A 16008-nucleotide genomic window follows, 5' to 3' on the forward strand; every position below is an offset into this window, starting at 1 on the left:
TTTCTTTAGAAAGAAGCAAATGTTACTGGACTTGATGATATACACTTAGATATGGATGGTGTTAAGGAGGTTGATATTCAGGATCATTCTATTGATAGTGATGAGAATGTAGTGTTGTCGGATGATATTGCCTCACTTATTCGGTCTGATGTTGAGAAGCCACATGCGATACTCGATTTATTGTTTATAATTGGTTTTTTGTGTAGTTTTAATAGGTTTTCATCTAATTAGGTGATCCTCTTTTTTTGGGTGCTTTCTTTTTTTGTTTTGTTTTCTTGTGTAGGATTTGCTCACACATCTTTTAGATGACTCAGGGAAAGTTAATGTGCCTAATGTTGTTCAGAAAGATGCAGTTAAAAGTGAAGGGGAATCTTGAGGCTGACTTTGAGAAGGATCTTGAGGATATTGTTACTCATTGCTCTAAGATAATCAAGATTGAAGATATTTAAGATGGGTGTTTATGGATGAAAAGCTAGGTGCTGTCTTAGGTCTATGAAGTTAGATTCGTGTAATAGGTTTTATCTTTGTTATGGTGAATTATGTATGAAGTTTATTAATCTTATATAGCAATTGAAAACGAAATGAGTAGCTAAACTAATAAAAATTGTCGAAACGCAGAGTTTTATTGAATTCAATGAATTAAACGTGTTTATTGATACAGTAATGCAATGTGATTTTGTTGATAAATGAAATCTACTGTAAGGGCTCCCACCGAAACAATAATAAAGCACTAGCATCAGCAACTAACAGTATTTGACGGCAAGAAATTGGGAACACTACTAGCGCAACTATAGCTATACATGATTCAACTCTATCCTAAAAAGTATTAGTAAGTCCTAATTAAGGGTGCATAAAATGGATGTTTGGTCGACTTGCATTCTTTTTCTCTTACTATTCTCTTGGCAGGTTCCCTACATACACAAACGAAACAAGGAAGAAGAGTAAATAATAGTAATAGTAAGCTAATATAATGTAACTAAGATTGTATATAAAAAGAAAATACCTGTTGGTTGATGGCATAGTAGAGTTAGAGTCAGATCTACATTTGGAATGAACAATGGGCCCTAGTTGATGTCTGTCCAGGGTGGCCAAAGTTGTTCCCATGGGTGTCTTAAGGTATGTGGCTCCTCTATACATCCACTCATCCATTTTGTGGCTGTAAAACTCATCGAAGCCCTCTCCACACAGTGCACATCTACTCTGATCCTCTTCAGCAAGAACGCCTAACTCTTCCTCATCTTTCATTTCCTCTGTCTCCTCGGAAGCCAACGACCCTGGAATCGATTCCTTTCCCGAAGCCTCTGCACCACTTAGCCATTTGCAAACCACTTTTGAGACTTTTTCTGCTTCCGGTTTTTTGACATTCGGTTCCTAGTCACGTGCCAATCCATATGTCTATTGTGCACATCATGTCTTTTGAATCGAAGACCGCAGCTCGTGCATTATCTAGGAAGATCAGCATATAAGGCACTGACTACACCTTCATGACGAACCTTCAAAATATCTGGATCGAACTCCATCCCAATGGAATCCTAAAACATGAATTCATTTAAATTACTATCTCAAATCAACAAACTAAAAAGGGAGGGAAACTAATAAAAGTATAGTTACCAGTCCGGTGGGTGGATTGGTTGGTGGATTAGTTACCGAGATCACACTGTGGTTCACTAGTGAACTAATCAAATCAAGATATGCAGGTGGTGGTTGACTTGTCAAAGCATTGGCATGGGGACGAGACATCATTTATGATGGAGCAGTTGGGAGGCTTGGACGTAAAGGTGGCAAGGTTCCCCATGTAAATGTAAAATTTGGCCCTGCATATCAGGTAATGAATTTGAGATGGGCGTACTTATTGAGGCACCATGTCCTTGCAAAGAGCTCCCATGACTAATTTGTGTTGAAGATGGAACTTGAGGTGGAAGAAACTGTAGTTGAGGTGCTTGTCCATGATTTTGCAGGTTAGAGGAAATTGGTCCAGTTGATTAGGCAACTATTCATGTATAAACATAGTTCTATTTGGACCATGACCCATATTGGTGTCATTATTAACATTTATTGGTTCAAACAGACTCCTAGGACATTTTTGCAATGGAAATGCTGGATTCAAGCCAGAAGGACAAGTAGCATGAGCATTGACAGCAGGGGGAGCAACCCCCATATTAAAGGGGTACTGTGAAGAATTAGATAGATCATTAGATAACTTCCTTTTCCTGGAGAATCTAACATTTGATTGCATAGAACTACTGTTTCTACTACAGTCTACTAATCCTGGATTCACATATTTCCAATTAAACTCCTCTTCTTCAGTGTCCTACCATGATGCCAATGGAAACTTGCTCCCTAAACAATTTTTGCCAGGCTGCTCCACTAACAAAAGCTTAGTACTAGGAATTTCATGGCCTTTGTGACAACCATATGCCTCAATAAGAGCTCTTGGACTTTGACGTTGTTGTTCATCATTGAGATTATAAGTCTTGGAAGTTTGAAATATGTTCCAACCATCACTAGAAAATCTCTTTTGCTGCCATTCATTCAACCCTCCTTCTCTTGTGTTACCAATAATTTCTGTTGAGTCCAATCTATCGCCACCAACCTGTGAGGATGAAAACCAACACAGCGTTAGAATGTAGTTTATTTATCTGCAGGATCTCTTTTTCTATTAAGAGGTATAAATAGACACTTTTCTATTAAAACAAAAATTTGGTGGCTACATCATTCAGGTTGAGACAAAAAGTCTTAACGTATCAACAAAATCACTGATATTTTGCATACAACACATATTTCACACAAAAGCTTACATTATCCTTAATTGAACTAGAGTGTGTTAAGGGTTTTGTAACTTAATCCCAAAATATCAAGAGGTACAGTAGTAGATAATTAACAATTAGAATAAATAGAGGTGAGAGATAGAAAATAGGATAAAGAAAGGTTAAGGTATCAATATGATACTTTTAAGAAATATTATTCAGAAAAGAAGGAAGAAGAATGAGTAATGAAAGAAGATTCACTTGGGATTTGAGAGGCCAAACTCTCCACTAAATAGTCACTCCACTTATTCCCTGCCTAAAAGCTTTTTAGCTTTCTTATTTATAATATCTATATCCTAACTACTTCCCTAAACATGTGGAATAACAATAATTTGAAGTTTTAATCAGTTACGTGCTTTCCCCTCCTTCTATAAGTAAATTTAAAAGGAGTTAAATCCCGATTTGGTCTCTCCTGATTTGTTACAACACCCCTTATGAAGAGCCACCTTGTCCTCAAGGTGGAAAGATGGAAAGGCCAACTGCAGTTTGTCGGCCCGCTCCCATGTACTTTCAAATTTGGAAAGATTCTACGACTTGATTAGCATTTCTAGGTTTCCTTGGTTGCTCATACAGTTGTCCAGAACTTGTTCAGGTTCCACTAGTAGTTCTCCTTCCTCGGTGAGAGCCTCAGATAAGCTTTGTGATTCCACTGAAGATCCCAAACTCTTCTTAAGTAGTGAAACATGAAAAATAGGATATATCTTTGCAGAGGGTGGTAGCCGAAGTTTATAAGCCGCCACACCAATTTTCTCTAATACTTCATATGAACCATAAAATCTGACACCGAGCTTCTGATTCGATCTGGTGGCAAGAGACTGCATCCTATATGGGTGGATCTTTAAAAACACGAAGTCTCCTACTTCAAAAGTTACATCTCTCCTCTTTTTATCAGCAGCTTGCTTCATGCGATTCTGGGCTCTATTCAACTGAAATTGTAACTCATCGAGTGTCTAATTGTGGTCTTCCATTAGTAGTTTAACTTCCTTTACTGTAGATTCCAACCCCCCTCTTAACAATGGAGGTGGTTCCCTCTCATATAAAGCTCGAAAAGGGGTCATGCGAATGGACCCGTGATAAGTAGTATTATACCAGAACTCAGCCCAAAGCAGCCAAGTGGACCACTATTTTGGCTTAGAGCCTGTGAGGCAGTGAAGATAGGTCTCTAAGCACTTGTTAACAGCCTCCGTTTGGCTGTCGGTTCATGGATGATATACAGAGGACATCTTCAAGGAGGTTCCATCCTGTTTGAATACTTTAAACCAAAAGGCACTCATGAATATTTTGTCGCGGTCAGAGACAATGGAGGATGGAAACCCATGGAGGTGAACAACCTCCTTAATGAACAAGAGAGCAATGTCTTTCGCTGAGAAGGGATGTGCAAGCAGGTAGAAATGAGCATATTTGGAGAGTCGATCAACCACTACCAAAATTGTGTCCATCCCTTTAGACCGTTGTAACCCTCCGATGAAGTCCATAGAAATGTCAGCCCATACATTTGTGGGTATGGGAAGAGGTTGAAGTAGGCATGCCGGTTAAAGGGTGGAATGCTTATTTTTCTGACATACTTCATAATTTTTTACGAACTCTATCAGATCCGACTTCATACCTTCCCAATAGAGAATGGAGGAGATTCTCTTGTAGGTTCTAAAAAACCCAGAATGGCCCGCCAATTTAGAGCTATGAAACTCCATCAAAAGCTTAGGGATCTACTTGGAGGTCTTGGCAATCACCAGCCGCCCTTTATACATTAACTTGCCATTGATTAAATCAAATCCAAACACTGTCTTATCTCATTTTAACAGCTTCTGCATAATGGTCTTTAACTTTTCATCTTCCAAAACCTCAGTCTCTAGTTCCCTCCATTCAGCAGCTATGGGAAAAGAAAGAGATGAGAAGTGGAACTTCCTTAAAAGAGCATCCGCAACTCAATTTTCAGTCCCTGCCTTGTACCGAATGTCAAAATTATACCCCAATAACTTGGATAACCATTTTTGGTGTCTTTCATCTGCAACTTTCTGGTCAAGGAAGTATTTTAAAGATTTTTGGTTTGTGAATACCGTGAAATGCTGTCCGAGAAAATAGTGCCTCCATTTTTGGATGGCCAACACAATAGCCATTAATTCTCTTTCATACATGGATTTGTTTTGAGTTGTTGTAGAAAGTGTTTGGCTCATGAAGGCAATGGGGCACCCTTCTTGCATTAGAACTACACCAACTCCCTTTCCCGATGCATCTGTCTCAATCTGGAAGGGTTTGGAGAAGCGTGGGACTACCAACATAGGTAATGAGACCATTGCTTGTTTAAGCTGTTGAAATGCACCTTCTGCCTCATCAATCCAGTAGACATAATCTTTCTTTAGTAGCTGGGTCAGTGGCCAGGTAATGCCACCATATTCTTTGACGAATCTTCGATAATATCCCGTGAGGCCAAGAAAATCACGTAACCTTTAAGGTACTTGGGTCGTGGCCAATCTAACATAACCTGGAGTTTTTTGGGGTCGGCTGCCACACCTTTTGATGATATGATATGACCCAAATACTCAATGCAAGATCTTTCAAAGCAACATTTCTTTTTGTGGACCAACAATTGATTTTGATGTAACAATTTCAACACTTGCAACAAATGTCCGCGATGGATGTCTACATCCTTGCTGTAAATTAGGATGTCATAAAAAAACAATGTAAACTTACGCAGAAAGGGTTTGAGGATATTGTTCATTAGTGCCAAAAAAGTAGATGGTGCGTTGGAAAGCCCAAATGGAATTACTAGGAATTCGTAATGACCCTCATGCATGCAGAAAGCGGTCTTGTGGATATCTTCCTCTTTCATCTGGATCTGATGGTATCCAGATTTCAAATCGAGTTTGGAGAAAACTGCACCCCCCTCTAATTCGTCCAATAACTCTTCGATTATAGGAATCGGAAATTTGTCCGGAACGATGATTTTGTTGAGCGCCCAATAATCAATACAAAATTGCCATCCGCCATTCTTTTTCTTCATAAGAATTACTGGACTAGAGAATGGACTAGTGCTAGGTTTGATCATTCCTATTTGAAGCATTTCCTTAACTATCTTCTCCATTTCCTCCTTCTGATAGTGAGGATACTAATAAGTCCGTATGTTGGGAATATCTGAATTCTCTTTTAATACTATGGCATGGTCATGTGATCTCTGAGGAGGAAGACCAGATGGGGATTGGAACAGATCATCGAATTGGCTCAAGAGTTCAGTGGTCTCAGGAGAGATGGTGACAAAATCTTCATCGGCTTCAGGGCGGAATAATGGAGTAACCAATAATCCTTTTCAACATTTTGCAGGGCTTGTAGAGTCACCTTACTACTGGCATAAGTCCATCCCAAGGTTGGATCACCCTGTAATGTAACCTTCGAACCATCTTGTACCCAGATAAGCGATAAAGTGTTGTAGTCGCCTTCAAATTTCCCAAGACTGGCGACCCACCCAGCACCCAAAACCACTTCGGATTGTCCTAAGTCCATAACCAAAACGTTTGCAATGATGGAAATTCCTTGCACCAGAATTTTGACATTCTAGCATCAACCTAACCCCTGCTCAATCGCGCCATTACCCACCTCGATGTGGAACGGAGGTAGGCGCATTAGTGGCAAACCCAAGGTGGAGACTAGAGTAGAAGAAATGAAATTAGCCTCAACACCTGGGTCTACCAAAATAACCACCTCCCTACCATTGATGACCCCACAAACTTTCAGAGACAGTGTGTGAAGAGCTATATCAAGTTCTGCCATGGTAGGAGCTACGTCAAGGTCTTGTGGTTTGTCATCATCCTCACCCAAAAGGATCAGCTGTTGGTGGCAAAATTTGCATGTGTGACTAGGATTTCACTTGTCACTACATCGAAAACATAATCCCTGTCGTTGTCGCTCACTCCACCCTTCATGGGAAATCTAACGGGAAGTAGGCTTGGATCCACTAGAATTAGAAGCAATAAAGGGCCAGTGTCATTCTTTGATTCTGATTTGGAAGTAGTAACAATGGTGGGCTTACTCTGGCCTACCGGAAGAGAGTGAGTATTGAGCCTGGCCCAATTAGAGTTTTTAGAAACCCCCCACCCTGAGCGTGATGTTGTATCTTGCTTTCTACCCCCTGGGTGCATTCTTTCCTCTTCCCATGCTAAATTCCTGGCTTCAATAACCATTGCTCGATCCATTAACTCCTGGAGGTTTTCAAAATCCTCCACTTTCAACTCTGATTTAATGGTCGATTTGAGATCTTCATGAAACATGCACAATAAGGTGTCATCTCCCAATTGTCAGTGAGAGCGCGTCGCTAGTTCGAAATCGCGGCGGTATGCCATCATTGAACCTGTTTGCTTCACCCGCAGTAATGGAGCTAGTGGGTTTGCCGCCGTGCCAGGTTCAAAGCGCTTAAGCAAGTCTTGTTTGAAGTAGATACACGTATGGAAAGTGGATTGGGATTCCCACCATTCGAACCACGTCAAAGCGTCACCATGAAGTGCTAGCACCGTGTATTCAAGCTTGTCCCCCACCGGAATTTCTGATATGCAAAAATAGCGATCCATTCGCACTAGCCATCCGCTCGGATCCAACCCATCAAAGGAAGGGATGTCCACAGAGTGATTGCCATCGCCCCTGTTCGGAATGGGTTGTCATTGACATGCGCCTCTAGGATCGTCGTTGCGTGAGTGTCCACCTTCGCCTTGGGGTGTTGGTTGCTATGAATGTAGCACCAGTTCTTCCATTTGTTTCATCATTATTTCCAATAATTGGGTTTCTTCAACGACTTGTTTTTCCAAACCATCCACGCGTTCTTCCATGGCAACGGTGGTGCGAGTAGAGACCATCTACAGGTACTAATCCCAGATCGAGGGCTGATACTGATTGTTAAGGGTTTCCTCACTTAATCCCAGAATATCAAGAGGTATAGTAGCAGATAATTAACAATTAGAATAAATAGATGTGAGAGATAGAAGATAGGATAGAGAAAGATTGAGGTATCAATATGATACTCTCAAGAAATATTATTCAAAAAAGAAGGAAGAAGAATGAGTAATGAAAGAAGATTCACTTGGCATTCGAGAGGCCAAACTCTCCACTAAATAGTTACTCCACTTATTCCCTGCCTAAAGCATGTGGAATAACAATAATTTGAAGTTTCAATCAGTTACATGTTTTTCTCTCCTTCTATAAGTAAATTTAAATGGAGTTAAATCCCGATTTGGTCTCTCCTGGTTTGTTACAAAGTGTTCCATCTACTGCAAGGTTTGTGGTTTAATAACATGTGCCCTAAGAATCGGTCCACGAAAATCATATGCCCCAAGGTGATTAGCAAAGGATTGTTGATTATTAACTGCTAGTAAAGATTACAATTGAGCTTCAATATTGCTTAGGACAAAGGGAGGGAAGATCTTTGACCAGGTACCAAAGAGACGCTGCAGAACAGAATGCAGATTGGGCTGGACCTGCCTGTATGCTTCATAGTAAACCTTGGCACACAATAGAATTGTTTCAATCTTTCAATAACATAATAAAATAAAAATGAAATATAAGTAGAAATAACCATACTCTAATTGACCTACTTGAGGTAGACATAAAGAGAAGTGTTCAACATATTCCTAGCCAAAATTCTTCACAATACTGTCCAGAAGATAGAGAGAAGGAAGTTTTTTATCAGCAGGCACTTGACAGAGGATAGATTTAAACAATTGAGGAACCATGTAAACAATTGAGATTTAAATAATATTATAGCTTAGCTTTACTAATTTGCTACTGTAGAAATATTAGCAAAAATGCTTGACAGAATATCATCGTTATTTGTTAAATTAGAACTCAAGAGCAAAAGTAACATTTAAAAAGCCATTCTTTACAATTTCTTTACAGACAATTCTCATCATGCCTCTTTTTTTTTTTTTGGCGGTAGGAAAATTGATCTCTGAAACTCAATCTTAAAAAAGGGTTGAGACTTTATTAACAAGATAAACCTTAAACCTTAACACATGTTCTTAATTACTCTACCCTTGAGATCACTAATATATGAGGTACAGCTAGGGCCTGCCCCAATTTCACATTGTATGCTTCAATTTCGTTCCAGTTCACTTTCGTCCTTTCTACAGGATTCATGTGCCAATTGCTAGTTATCCGGAAAGTTATGTTATCCTAAAAGTCTCTGTTCTTAGTTGAATAATAATAATAAATAATGATTTAGAATCCATTTTCTCTAATAAATCAAATTCAAGAACAGATGGAACGATGAATCCCATTAGAATTGGAAGTAATGACTTTTCCTCCTATTCGCAATCAAATAAGACCGTAAAGCAAATAAAAAATAAAATATAAAATTAGATTGGACAAAAAAACTTAAATGCTGATTTATGGGTAACTGCAAAATTGAAACAACACCCATAGAGGGACAACTTTTGACCCCAATAAAAGTAGGGTTTTCTTGTTACAAATGGTGCAAAAAGTGATAACTTTCCGCAGCAATGGAGACAGAATTCAAGAATCCGGTTGCAAATGGCATCGGCGATGCCCTTGGCGTGTTTCCTTTGTTGGCCGGCAATGATAGTGAGATCGGTAATGAAGGGGTTCACATTGGAGTAGAGTTCTGACAACAAGAGCCCATACGTCCGAACAATTTCTTCGGCAGAGAAAGCCTTGAGGTAGCCTTGGCGCTGTGAAAGTAGGGCGTTAAACTGGCCGACGAGCATGGAAGAAGAAGGCTCTTGCGTGATACCATTCGCCATTTGTGCGCAATAGAATTTTAGAAAACTTTTAACCTTGTCAAAGGAGAACTGGAGTTATGTCGAATTGAGAGAATATGAGATTGGATGAGATGTAAACGGCATTGTGGCTTCTAAATTAGTATTTATAGAATTTTAATTAAAATTTGCTCAGGTTCAACAACAATTCTAATTTATTCAAGTATTCAACTCTGTTATCCAACAACAAAATTTAATCCAATGACGTATCCAACAACAAAAAATTTGCTTAGGTTCAGCAACAATGGTAAAAAATCAAATACAACAGCAACAACCACCAGATTCAACAACAATTCTAGTTAAAATTTTCTCAAGTTCAACAACAATTCTAATTTATTCAAAATTGACATTGAACCAGTGAAAGAACAGGGTCGAAAACTCAAAGAGAGCTCACCTGGTTGACTGGTTCTGAGATGTGACGAAACAAGAAGACGATGACCACCACCACCTGACGGAATAGATGATGCTTGACTGGTTTTGTCTGCTTTTACCACCGACTAAGCAAAGCAGGGGTACGAGACTGCGACGACGAGCTTATGAGTGCAAGGTCGAGAGCGAGAGAGTGATTAGTGCAAGACCGAAAGCGAGAGAGTGATGAGGTGAGGCTGTGAGAGACTGAGAGTGACAACTGACGAGGTGAGGGGAGAAATGAGAGAGTGACACGGTGAGGTGAGGCTGTGGAGTGTCAAGAGAGATGAGGCTGAGGGTGGGGACTCCATTCAGATTAGGTTTTAAGTTTTAACAAAGAGGGGTTAAAGCACCTGAAACCACCCCGTTTTTAGGTAAAATAAAAAAAAACCCGAACCAGGTTGCATTAACCAGGACAAACCAGTTTTCACCGAATCTCATGCTTATCCAGTTTGATAAGTGACTCGGCCCGGTTAGATAACCGAATGACCGAGTTTTCGGTCCACCCGGATTTGATAATATTGTTGTCTGTACCTGTTAAAACATAATTAAATATATAAATAATTTTTTATTATTAACAATTCTGTCAAGCCTTTTAACAAACTTCAGGCCAGACCAGATTGAATAACATGCCAGACTTAGTGTGTTAAAATATGTCTATAGTAGGTCAGACTCGGGCTAACTAACTACATGACAGGCTAGACCTGTTAAGAGCAAAGCTTGGTCTGTTTACACCCCTAATTCTAAGTCCCTGCCACCTAATACCCTATGTTGTTGCCATGCGTGTCAAGTCAGCATACCTTCGAATCTCCATAATCATGTGGGCTTGCAATGAAGGAGTTCTTTGTTAATCAAGTAATAACAACAAAAGTGATTAAAAACAAGAAATGCCTAAATCACATAAAAAGGATGCTTAAGACTATATCATAAAATTCTTTTAGCAAATCATAAAATTTTATTACTATTTTATATTTTCCATACGCCAAACAATAGAATTCAAGAAAAACATATTAATCTAATAAAATGAAATAAGAAAAAACTAACACAAACTCATGAACTGCATTCCTCAGTGATTATTAAAACCAATGCTGGGTATGAGTAGATCATATTTAATCCAGAATCCAACATGCTAGCATATGTAAGATAAATCTGACGAAATTCTTAAAGCTATACAGCCTTAGCAATTTTTTTATGGTTTTTCTCGTCCTACTTTTTCTTTTTTTCATCATGTCAATGAACATTCCATAAGGAGAAAAGGAAAATTAGATCCATTTATCACAAAGGTAAAAAAACAAAAAAAATACTCAATATATATCATAATATATAGTGATCAAATAAAAGAACATACTTCTCCTTATCAACCATCTCCAAATCATAACTAATTATAGTATTCTAATAACACTTTACTTTAGGTTCATTATCAGTTCATGATTAAAAGCTTCCTCATAAAACTTCAAATAAATATTAGCACAAAATAAAAAGGAAAGTAACTACTATGAGTAAATTTATCAAAACAAAAAATGCATACTGTGTTTAACTTGAGAATAAAAGAGATTTATACTAAAGAAAGTGGAATTAAGGATCTAGCAAAGATTAAAGATAACACAACTACACAGCTTAAGATTTTAAAATAACATAACTACACAACTTATGATTTTAAGAACTCAGAGGCAAATAAGAGAGATCCTGACTTCAGGGTCCAAATACCCTACGTACAACAACGTCGTAATGATCACATTCGCAGCACCTGCTGCCCGGCTGCGAAGGAGCAGTTGCGACACGGTTCTGCAGTTGATGCGGGTTCATCGGCACCCTCTTCTCCTTCTCCCTCCATCGTGTTTTCTTCTCTGCTTCTTCCGTCTCTAATGCTTCTCTTTTTAATTTTTGATTTTTTTTAGTGAAAAATGTAAACAAACAAACATATATATAAGGATGAGAGATAAAGAATGATTTTGGAAGTGATAAACAGCTGGAAGTGTAACAGCCCAGACCACCCACTAGCACGATATTGTCCGCTTTGGCACACAAGACCTCACGGTTTTGCCTTTGACAATAGCGATGATAGCCGAAACCCCCCACACTCACTCGTCAAAACACGTCATGCTAGGGAGAGGTATCCACACCCTTATAAGGCATGCTTCGTTCCCCTCCCCAACCGATGTAGGACCTTACAATCCACCCTCCTAGGGAAGCCCAGCACCCTCACTGGCACATCGATCCGGGCTCCGGCTCTGATACCATCTGTAACAGCCCAGACCACCCGCTAGCACGATATTATCTGCTTTGGCATACAAGACCTTAAGGTCTAGCGGGTGGTCTGGGCTGCTACAGATGGTATCAGAGCCGAAGCCTGTACCGATGTGCTAGCGATGGCGCTGGGCTCCCTTAGAGGGGTGGATTGTAAGGTCCCACATCGGTTGGGGAAGGAAACGAAGCATGCCTTATAAGGGTGTGGATACCTCTCCCTAGCATAACGCATTTTGACGAGTGAGTGTGGGGGGCTTCAGTTATCATACCTATCGTCAAAGGCAAAACCGTGAGGCCTTGTGTCCCAAAGCGGACAATATCGTGCTAGTGGGTGGTCTGGGCTGTTACAAATGGTATCAAAGCCAGAGCCCGAATCGATGTGTCAGCGAGAGCGCTGGGCTCCTTTAGGGGGGTCGATTGTAAGGTCCCACATCAATTGGGAAGGGAAATGAAACATGCCTTATAAGGGTGTGGATACCTCTCCCTAGAATGACATGTTTTGACGAGTGAGTGTGGGGGACTTCGGCTATCATTCCTATCGTCAAAGGCAAAACCGTAAGGCCTTGTGTGCCAAAGTGGACAATATCGTGCTAGCGGGTGGTTTGGGCTGTTACAGATGGTATCAGAGCCGGAGCCCGGATCGATGTGCCATCAAGGGCTCTAGGCTCCCTTAGAGGGGTGGATTGTAAGGTCCCACATCGGTTGGGGAGGGGAACGAAACATGCCTTATAAGGGTGTGGATACCTCTCCTTAGCATGATGCATTTTGACGAGTGTGTTTGGGGTCTTCAGCTATCATCCCTATCGTCAAAAGCAAAACTGTGAGGCCTTGTGAGCTAAAGTGGACAATATCGTGCTAGCAGGTGGTTTGGGCTGTTACAGATGGTATCAGAGTCGGAGCCCGAATCGATGTGCCAGCGAGGGCGCTAGGCTCCCCTTATGTGGGTGGATTGTAAGGTCCCACATTGGTTGGGGAGGAAAAAGTAGCATGCCTTATAAGGGTGTGTATACCTCTCCCTAGCATGACGCATTTTGACGAGTGAGTGTAGGGGGTTTCGGTTATCATCCCTATTGTCAAAAGCAAAACCGTGAGGCGTTGTGTGCCAAAGCGGACAATATCATACTAGCGGGTGATCTGGACTGTTACATGCTCCACATTCACACATCTCACATCTCCATGAAAGATCTCTATCAAACATCAAATCAAGTAAGCCTTCATTCGGTACAGTAGACACAGGCAAAGAAAGATGAAATGAAAATCATAGAGCACTTAAATGAGATGAATAAAATACTATATAACACAAAGTATTACATATAAATTGATATATATAATAAATAAATATTCAAATTTAAAAATAAAAAGAAAACAAAAGAAGAAATTTATAGGATCAATGACATCAGATTTGCAATCACAAACCTTATCACTTGTCAGAATCTAAATCCAAATTTTGGGAGAAAGTCAAACAACCACCAATCACCAAAACCACTTCTACATCATATAAAAAATATCTGAATGCTACAAACCACATCCTAAGAACAAAACTATGAATAATCTTCCAATGGAATAAACGAAAATATATCAGAGAGAAAAATATAAGTAAACAATTGATGAATTGAACTTCTAATTTTTTTCTCTTTAATAAAATCACTTAGTCTTGTGTATTTGTAGTGTATATTTGATACTTTTAAGGTTTGCTTTAATTTATTAAATTTTAATGATTAGAAATTCAACAAAAAGAAAAAGAACACAAAATTTGTAAATGAAATAATTAATTTTTAATGTGCAATAATGAACGTAAATGTTCATAAATATGAGTTTGTTGAGTCTTACAATACAAATTAATTAAAATTGGATCTATTAGAAATTAGGATTTTGTGAATAGTTCCCATATAAGATTGTGCATGAGGATAGAAATAAGCAATTTAGAAACCTTTGATCCTAATATAAGCTCATTCATCCGTGCACCAAGTTTGATTCTCTGGTTGTAATCTTTATTATGTTGTAATGAATTATGATGAAAAATTTTGGTATCATCTTTAGATTTATTGTTCTTCCATGTGTGAATAATGATGATGATCCCAATGTATATATCCCTTCTTTTACTTTGGATTTATGGGGTGAGTGATGTCCTACTATAAATGGGGGAAAGGTTGATTTTCAAAGCATGTGTTTCCTATCTAACTTGTTTGAGCAGTTTATCTCCGATAACTTCCATCTCTTGAGTAATTAACAAATGTTGTTATTTGTATACATTGGAAAGAAATATTGGTGTTGCCATTTGTCAGTATAATTTTGTGTTCTCCATTAATTGATACTTATTTTGATTCACTTGAATTTTATAGTTAGATCCATGAACAAGATGTGTAATATAATTTTTATAGTTTTCTCTTTTGATGTTCCTAATTGTTTGTTGCTTCGTCATTACAGCTATTGATTTGAAAATAACACTTCCTTGCTTATAAAAAAGCATTAATGGAGGAAGGTTTGCTTCATAATTAATCAATGCATCAAAATTCCCTACAAATATGTTCTTTTGTTGTTCTTTGCTCAAGTTGAAAACATGATCAATATGCAAGTGAATGAAAGAAAAAAATGTTAGATTGTTAAATGTACATATAAAGAAAGTGATAGATACATAATTGGTTGGTTTTTCATTGTATGAAGTCATGATTTTGATTTTGTGTTCTTTATATTGACCTTTCAGGCATATGAACGAATGGGTGTTGATTTTGTGTTCTTTATTCTACAATATGAGAATTATCAAATTTTTTTTACATTTCTAAAAAACTGAAAAACTATCTTTTGAATTATAGTATTTTGTAGAGAGAGAGGGGCTTATTTAATTAGATCACTTATTGTGATAGAGTTTTTCTACTATTCAACTCTGCTTCAACTCTCAAAATTCTTATTTTAGAAAAATAATATGATAGAAGAAGCTATTCAACCAATGTCATTAAGTTATTATGTAAATACAATGCAATTGGTGATATAAAACGGAGTGTAAATTTAGATATTATTGATTGTTTTGGTGATATAATCTAAATTGAGCAGTAAGAGATAATCTAGATTTATGCCTATTATTATATTTATATTTTTTATATTATATTTGCACTTTTCTTGATCTTTTTATAATTATATTCTCATGCAAAACATCGTATTTCATGTTTTATATATATATTATTACTTGGTATTATGTAGCATGACTGAAGTTTTTTTTAAATTAATTTTATCTTTTTGAGATCTAAATAATAATTATAGAACTATTTTTCTTTTTTGCCTTTTACTCTTGTTTGTTTTTATCTAAAGATATTTTTTTATTTAGTGATGGTTCTCATATTCTTTTGGAAAAAAAATTGTTGCCTCCATCTAATTTTTTAATCTGTGGGTAATATTGTTTTAAGCTCAAGTGATTTCGTGGCTGGAAGTGTCTCCAATTTTTGTTTTCAAATCAAGTCATTTGGTATATACGTAGATTCTATAGTTTGAGAATTTGAGTTATTTTTTGTTCAACTTTTTTTGAAACTATTAATGTATGTTAATTATATGTGTGTGTTAACTTATCTGTATCTAAAATAATACAATTTCTGTTAATAACCCAACAAGTGACATTGCATGTTTGAAGGATCCACAATGCAAGGTGATTTTTATAAAATTGTATACTCAATAGATATTGATACTAAAGATTATTGTTCAGTTCTTTTGTATAAATGGTCTTTTTATTACAGTGAATATTTTTGCCTTTCTCATATTATTTAGGATGTTATTAGTCAGAGTGTCAAATGTTCACATAA

General features: G+C 37.9%; 1 pseudogene; it reads right to left on the reverse strand.

The window, feature by feature from the left end:
- Positions 1 to 693: 693 nt before the first annotated feature.
- Positions 694 to 1740, reverse strand: LOC107457798 (polyadenylation and cleavage factor homolog 4-like; annotated as a pseudogene).
- Between the last annotated feature and the right edge of the window lie 14268 nt (positions 1741 to 16008).

This window comes from Arachis duranensis, chromosome 7 (assembly GCF_000817695.3).
Source record: "Arachis duranensis cultivar V14167 chromosome 7, aradu.V14167.gnm2.J7QH, whole genome shotgun sequence".
Lineage (NCBI taxonomy): Eukaryota > Viridiplantae > Streptophyta > Magnoliopsida > Fabales > Fabaceae > Arachis > Arachis duranensis.